Below are 8,053 nucleotides of genomic sequence, written 5' to 3'. Positions count from 1 at the left end.
CAGTAAAATCTAAAGCCCATATTTGAAATGGAATAATGGTATGTACGGGTGAACTGCCTGTGTAACTGGTCAAGAATTCCTTCAGAAGAAAAAAGGGGTTTCATTCAAAGCACATAAGTTCTAGAAAAACATTTTTTTCCTCTTACGATTGCATACCCTACCTACCACCCAATCTGATTGCTACTTAACGCAGGTTCTTTAATGGATAAGGGAATCAGTGTGAGTATGCGTACAGGTGCATATGTGGGATATCTAACTAACAACCTTGTTAACATTTATTCAAAATAAAACTGCACAGCATCCTGGAAAAAAAAATGCAGAATGCTTTTGGCAGAGACCAATGTCTGAGATTCTTCTTCAGAGTGATGAATTGCCTGACAGGCACAGCTAGTAAATGTCATTAACTAGATCTTCAGGTATGCTGACCATGCCTCAAACTCGTATCTTGAAATGTGCCTATGTGAGAGTCTGTGGCTGTCCCTCAGATCTACTGTGGTCATCTGTTTCTCTGTCATTTCTTCAAGTGGGAGTCATCTCTAATTTCTGCAAAATACTTGTTTCTAGCTGAAATAATAGTTTTTAAAAAAAGTGGTGATATATATATTGTTGTTTAGTGGATGTTTAAAAGAGGTTATTTAGGTCCAAAAGGGTAACTTAATCTGACTTAATTAAAAAAAAAATAAAATAAATTAGTTGGCTACCTCAGAAACTTATAAGTTCCATCCTTTGTGGCTTAGTTTCAGCAGTACTCTTTGTACTTGTATCAAGTTGACCTGAAAGGGAAGTGACCAGTGGTACAAGGTATTGTAGGACCACGGTGATGCAAATATTTGTGTTGCTTGTCAAACTGAATTTTACCATGTGTATTTTACTGATGAAGTCCTAATGTGGCTTGGATCTGTTTGCTGTACCTTACTACAACAGACTTTTTGATGCCTGCCCTTGAACTACTTCATCAGAGGGAGTATTCTTGAGGGAGAGACGTAAAAGTGAAATAATGCCATGTCCTCTGTTGAGATATTAGTCTCACACGGTGAAGAACCATTGACAGGACTCATTTTCCTCTTGAGAGTCCATAAAATAGGTTAATAAAAAATCAGTTCTTGCCCTTGTATTTTGCTAAGGTTTGAGTTTGTTCTTTGAATTAGGTGCTGCAATTGGACAGGTGCTTTTTTGGCAGCTCCTTGGGCTGAAAAGCAGCATAGCAGAATTGTCTTTTGAATGGAGGTGTTTGCAAAGTAAGATTTTTAATTCTTAAAGTATATGAGGAAAAAAATTTTAGCAACTTGAAACTTCAAGCATGAAACTTAACATTGGTTCTCATATCTTTGCATTTATTCTGATATATTGGGCATTTGAAATGGAAGAAGGGTGGAAGACCAGTGTCATTTTTAAGTCCTCATCACTATCGCAGTCTGCGGGACTCAACCCTGAGGGTGACTGATTTTAATCCATCTAATCTTTTTATGCTCTAATCATCTCCATCAATTGTCAGAAGGTCAAATGTTAAAACTTAGGTGAAGAAACCAGAATTTGTTTTGAGTTATGCCTGCTGTTACTGTATCTACTGATGTCCCCGAGCAACAGTTCAAGCTTCGTTTCAGTCGAAGTCCCAGTTACTCTTGCCTTGATTGCCAGAAGGGAAGATGCCCAAAACTCTAGGTAGTGGCTGAAAACAGTGTCCTAGCTTCCCAGGCTGGGGACCTGATAAAATTGGGGTGTGTTTTGTTTGTCTGTCTCTGCTGAGCTATGTGCTTCTGCGGCTCTGATGGTCAGGTGGCTGAACCTCTGCTTGGGTGGTTTTGAACGTGGGTTGCTGCAAGTAATTTAAAAGGAAGATGAAAGAGAACTGGTATGCAATTGTGTTAAGTTTGAAAATGTGAAAGTCTTAAAAATCACTAGGTTTGAAGTTCATGACTTAGTAAGTCCATCCTTGTAAGCAGTCCCTATTAAATGTGAGAATTCTCTAGTTAACATTGCTGTGTTTTAGAAACACAGGGCTGTAGATGTTTGCACTGATGGCAGGGGGTTTTATATGTGATAGAGGGGAAACAAGAAAGAATTTCCTGCATCTAAATGAATAGTCTGTTTATGTTCTGCTTAGAGATGCCCTCAGGAGAAGCTGCTGGAGCCTTCAGAAAATAATCTGTTGACTGAGAAACCTAGAAAGAAGAGGAGGGAAAACGCCACATGAGATATTCCTTTGTAGCTGCTTCTTCAGTATTTACCTAATGTTAGTCATTGCTTTGGAAGCTTGTAAGGATTTTCATACTTTAGTTCACTGCAAAATTAGTATACTGTAATCTAGTGCCACCGGGCTGATTTATTTTTCTTAAATGTCCGAATCCTATTAAAAGTCAATGAGACTTCTTGAAGTATACAGACCCCTTGAAAAATTCCTGCCTATAAACTTCAAATTCAGACTTAGCTGTAAAAGAAAGCAATTTAGCTCCTGTAACAACCCCTATCCGAGGCTGCAGCAAAGGGAAATCAGTGTGTTTCTTTCTTCCAGTGGGAAAGCCACCCTGGAAAACAAGCTCGTGTGCTTGTGCCGTGTTGCTGCCAGAGCCGAGCCAGGCACACCATCCTGCCCTGCTATCTCTCCGGGACAAGTCTTGTCAACAACTCCAGGCGAAGCGGCGTGGATACAACAGCAGTTCTGTTATTCCCAACAAACGTCCCGATGAAGTCGGCTGGCGTGCTGGCAGCACTGCATGTTTTTGCCGCTCAGCCTTGCAGCCAGCGCTGGGGAAGGTCAGTTGGCGATCCTCGTGGGGGGACCCGTGGCCTGCAGCGGGGTGCGAGGCACCTCGACGCCTGCGCCGAGCGCCAGCAAGGGCCTGCTCCAGGGGAGCCGGGGCAGCGCGGGGATGCACCTACCCTCCAGGTGCAGCCCTGCTCCTCTGTCGCTGTGGGTGGGTTTTCCGCACCTACCGCTGATGCAGGGATCAAGCATGCGGTTCTATTTAATTATTATTTAATTTGTTGCTCTGTGTTTCTTAAAGAAACCTGAGTATTGGGTTTTGACTAAAATTTGGTTTTCTTCTTATGGTGTGGCTGCTTGTGTTAGGAATTTAAGTTTCTTACTTCTGCACTTGATATTCCTATTCAGTGAACTTTAAGCAGGCTGTTGGCTACATAAGTATTTGCCTACAATCCTGCTTTTTGCCGTAAACGAGTTACCCATGTGTGGCTTTGGCAGGATGGGTAACTCCGGGCGCTCTGTCACCAGATCATCCCTCAGGAACATGATGTACACTCCTGCATCACCTGTATGCCTCTTTGTATTTCTGATGCTTTGCATCTTCCACTCCCATTTTCCATTTGTCATCCCTTGAAATTATTGACTCCACCCCAGTTTTCTTTTTGTGTGGCTTAAAGGCTTTCAGCTGTGTTAGCAATGGACTTTTGTCTGTTCCTAAAGGGAAAACCGATATGAACAGTCACCAAAACAATTCTTATAATTTATGTAAGAACAGGGCAAATGTACAATGATCCTTGCCCAGAATATTCTCCTAGACTCCCGGGGTTTCTTGGACCAGATATCTTGTCTTTGGGTTTAATGGTCCTTTGTACGTTTCTCCTCCATTAATTTGCAATCGCTCCCTGAGACCATGTGAAATTTTAGCGCTCATAAACATCCTGGGGCACGGAGCCCCAAGATCCTGCCTGTTGTGTGAAGTATTACCTCCTTTTGGTTATTTTGGCTCTTAATATTTTGTTTGATGATCCCCACTTCTTGCGTTGGAAGAGACAATGAGCAATTGATCACTGACTAGTTTCTTCAGGACGCTTGTGATTTTATTGTCTTCTTGTCATATCCCTTACCAGTCATCTTTTTTTCAAGCTGAAGAGTCCTAGCTTACTTGTTTGTTCCCAGCGTGGAGACTACAGCAAACCTTTCATCATCTTTATCAAATGTTTCTGAACTTTTCTCAGTTTTTATGTGCTTCTCCAGGTGGGGGAAGCAGAACTGCTCATGATGCTTAGGATGTGGTGTTTGTGCAAGTGTGTGCTCTCTGTTCTGTCCTCCAGTTGCCTGGTTGGCATTTTTTAATGCTACTCAATATGAACCTCATTATCATGTTCTGAGTGGCAGTTGAGAACCTGTTGTTTTACATGTGATGTTAGCATTATTTTTCCCCACATAAATCACTTTTATCTATATTAAGTTTCATTTGCTGTTTTATTACCCAGTTGCTCAGTCTTCTGCAATTTTTTGTAGCTGCACCTAAAGCAATAACTACTGATTGAATTGTATCCCACCCAGAATAGTCTTCTGGAAATCTGCAGGCCCTTGGCAGCTCTGAAGGGATACTCAGCTAGCTGACAAGATCATAGGAGAGGAATTTCATATCAAAATGCTGATGAGCAGGATGCCTGAGCACCAAAGAGAATATAGTATTTTCTTCCTAATATTTAAAGAAAATTAAATATCTGTCCACAAGATACACTCATAGAATGCTTTTCATCTGGAAAATACCAGCTTGCTGGAGGAAAAAAGGGTCCTTAGGAACACAGCGGTCAGACTTCCGGCAGCCTCCCCTGAATCTTTTCCGGGGCTCCTCAACCTAGAAATCTATCTGGGAGGCTCTTGAGAACCACCCCCTGTGCTCCCATTTCCTATGGCTTCTCAGGCTTCAAATTCACTGACTAACTTGTTGTGCAACAAGGTGATGCCCTGAAGATTGTGTTACGAGGATTTCTTGTCCCCATAGGTCTGAATGTCTCCCTGGCCAGCTGTCTGTCTGGTACACTGGCCAGCTGTCTGTCCATATCTTCAGCTAACGCTGTAGGGCAGTGAAAAGGGAGTTGGGGAAACAGCTTGAAATACTAAAACTGTGGATTTCCATGCCTCGTAACTTCATTTTCATATTCTAATTTTTCAAATTGTTTTTCTCTTGACGACAGGAAAAATCTGTGCAGCTGTGCAAAATGTGCTGATTTACTGAACAACAAGAAGATATTTGTGCTTTGTGCAAAGTTCTCTTGAATACAAAAAGAAAATAAAACGAAATGCAAAGTTTTTTCAGTAATCATTGCTTAAGGGCTTTTTGTGTGGTGACATTCATGATGATAATGTAAATTATTTTGAATGATGATTTTTTAAAAATACCATATTTAATATGTGGATCATCTTTAATGCAAAGGTACATACCTTCTTTTCTAACCCAAAATACGTACCTCTCAATGCCTGATCTCCACTCAGTGGACCAATAACTTGTTCTAGAAACAGGGGTTTTGGAGGCAGAAAACATGTTTCTCTGCTCTGCCTGTGGTACAGAATGGAGCCCAAGGGCATGACTACATCATGGTCAAAAAAGGAACAGCTAGAAGCTCCCAGCTTCATCAACGGCTTACATACACAATGTCCTGCAGGCAAAGAGTGTGTGAGGGCTTCCAGTCTTGCTGTGTGGGTTGGGATCTGCTCTTGGGGACAGTCCCAAAGTACTAGTGAAAGAGTAATGCAAATTGCTTCTCATCCCCTCGTCTGAGGTCCTGTCTGGATTTCTGAGGGAGGCTCTCCACATTGGCTTGAAAACTCTTAAACCTGCAGGTTAGGATTTTAGGTAACAGAGTTCCTGATCCTGAGGAGGGTTGAATCCTCCAACCAACTTCTTCCCCCTCCTAGAAAAAAAAAAAATTAACTGAAAGGATAACTATGATAGAAGGATGGATGGATGGAAGACAGTGTGTTTTCTTAGGTTTTGTCTGTGGCTAAGAGGCCTCTAGATAGCCAGGATGGCCACAGTAGGTGCACGATTTGGTGTAAGGCCCTCGCAATGCTAACGGGTCTCTGCAACAGGTCTCTGTCTGCAACAGGTTACCCACCACACTCATGAAAAAACTCTCCAAACTGTGGAGAAAGAGGAGACCTTAGTTCTTTGAGCTTTCACCTTCTCCCACAGATAATGGGTGGACCTGGGTCTTAGTGGCCCATAATCAGATATCCACCTTTTCTGAAGAAGCCTCCCTCTGTCTTCTGTAATGTAATTTCTTAGTGCCTGTAGGATCTTCAGCATGAATCTACAGAAATGATGAGTTGACACCGTCTTTCTGAATAGCTGTTTACAAGGACAAAAAGAAAACAACCCCCTACTTTCCAAAATGGTTGAACGTTGCTGCTTCTCTTGTGCAACTTTAATTGCCCCTACAGACATTTTAACACCACCTCAAGTTTTGCAGTCTCAGTCGCTATATTCTTAAACCTGTCATTTGCATAGGCACAGACCTTATGGTGTTTACAGTGAACTTATTTTTATATATGTTTCTGTATCCTATCATTTCCTAGTTTGAATCTGAGGGGTTTTTTAAAGTTATAGAGGGACAAGTACACTCAGCTGATCTGAGGTGGTCTGCATCTTAGAAATATGTGTTCATTTCCACAGGGGGGGTGTGCGTGGGGGGTGTTAAATTGGTTGCTACAAAATCATCTTAGGTTATCTGGATTTAGATTTTTTTATTGTTATGGTAAAAATGATTTAGAGCTTGTGAAAGGTGCCAGATTGACAGCCTTGAAGTTAAGCTGATTGTTCCATTATATCCCAGCTCCTCTCTTTCAGCCTTTCAAAGACATCTGCTCTTTTCTAATCTCCCATAACTCAGTTTTTCAGATAGCTGCTAAGGCTTCTGAGACAGTGAGAGCCACTTCTGTAGGTATCCTTAGATGATGCTTATCAGGCTTGTCTAATTTGAAGATGTCTAATTTATTTCATTAGGTCTAACTTATTTCATTACTCTATCTTGTTCTTTCTGTAGTCCTTGAGACCTTTTCATTGATATTGTGTGTATGAACAGCCTCATCTTTTTAAAGGGCTACTTCATCTTTTTAGATACATTAATTATTATTTAGAGAGAAGAGGTTCAAAAGAAGCAATAAGCAATCCAGCTTGAAATCATCTGCTGATTCCTTTCCCTTGAATATACTCATCAGTGTTCTCTTTGGGCCATTCAACAAGGTGAGAACAAACTGCAGAGGATGATTTCTTGTTATCCCGTAATTCTGTTGCTAAATTGAATCTCATTTTGGACATATTTCTTCCTTATATGCGTGTATTCCTTTACATTCACTTTAGCAAACAGAAGAAGTTTCTACTCTTTTTATGAGTCCTTTTTCTACTTAAAAGTCCACCAGTGAAGGACCGCCAACGTGGTTAGGAGGCTGGAGCCCATGCCCTGTGAGGAGAGGCTGGGAGAAATGGCCTTGTTCAGCCTGGAGAAGAAATGGTAGGTGAGATCTAATTGCTGTCTTCCAGTAAATAACAGGTGGCTGTAGATAAGACAAAGCCACTTCTCAGGGCAAAGTGACAGGACTCACAGCACAGGATACAAGATGCAGCAAGGGAGACTCCAGTTGGACATGAGGAAAAAATTATTCCCCACAAGAGGAGTTGAGCACTGGGGCAGGTTGCCCAGAGAGGTGGTGGATGTCCATCCTTGGAGATCTTCAGAACTTGGCTGAGTGAGGCCCTGAGCAAGCTGATCTAGCCAGGGAGCTAGCCCTGCTTTGAGCAGGGGGTTGCACCAGCCAACCTCCAGAACTGATTCAAACCTTAGACTTTTTCTGGTTCTAGGCTCGCTCCCCAGGTGAATGCCTTCAGCGATACACAGAAACTCACAGCCCTGCGAGACTCTTCTTCCCAATACACCTTCAGCCACCCTCTAGCTATTCAGACATTGAAGTATTGCATTTGGCCGTCGGGGAAGCACGTGCACATGCTTAACTCAAGTTAAACCAGAGTGCAATGGTATATCAACAGTCACTGGATCCCCTACTGACTATGTATTGCTAGTGCTTTTCATTTACTGTAATTCAAGTTAATTCAGTGGAATCTGCCAAAATGCAGTAGGAATAACTTTATTGTTAATTCAGCTATACCACAAATCAGAGGATAAAAGAGGACTGAGTCGAAACTGTTGATGAAATTGCGAATGTTAGATTGCTGTGGTAGAAACCAGCCTCCGCTGTGGCTTTTTGCATCACCTTGCCACACCATTACTTCAGTAACACTACTGAAGGTACAAGGCTGATGAATTGTGTCCTGTGTTTCAA

This window comes from Haliaeetus albicilla, chromosome 21 (genome assembly GCF_947461875.1).
Source record: "Haliaeetus albicilla chromosome 21, bHalAlb1.1, whole genome shotgun sequence".
Classification (NCBI taxonomy): domain Eukaryota; kingdom Metazoa; phylum Chordata; class Aves; order Accipitriformes; family Accipitridae; genus Haliaeetus; species Haliaeetus albicilla.
This window is presented reverse-complemented; position numbering follows the sequence as displayed.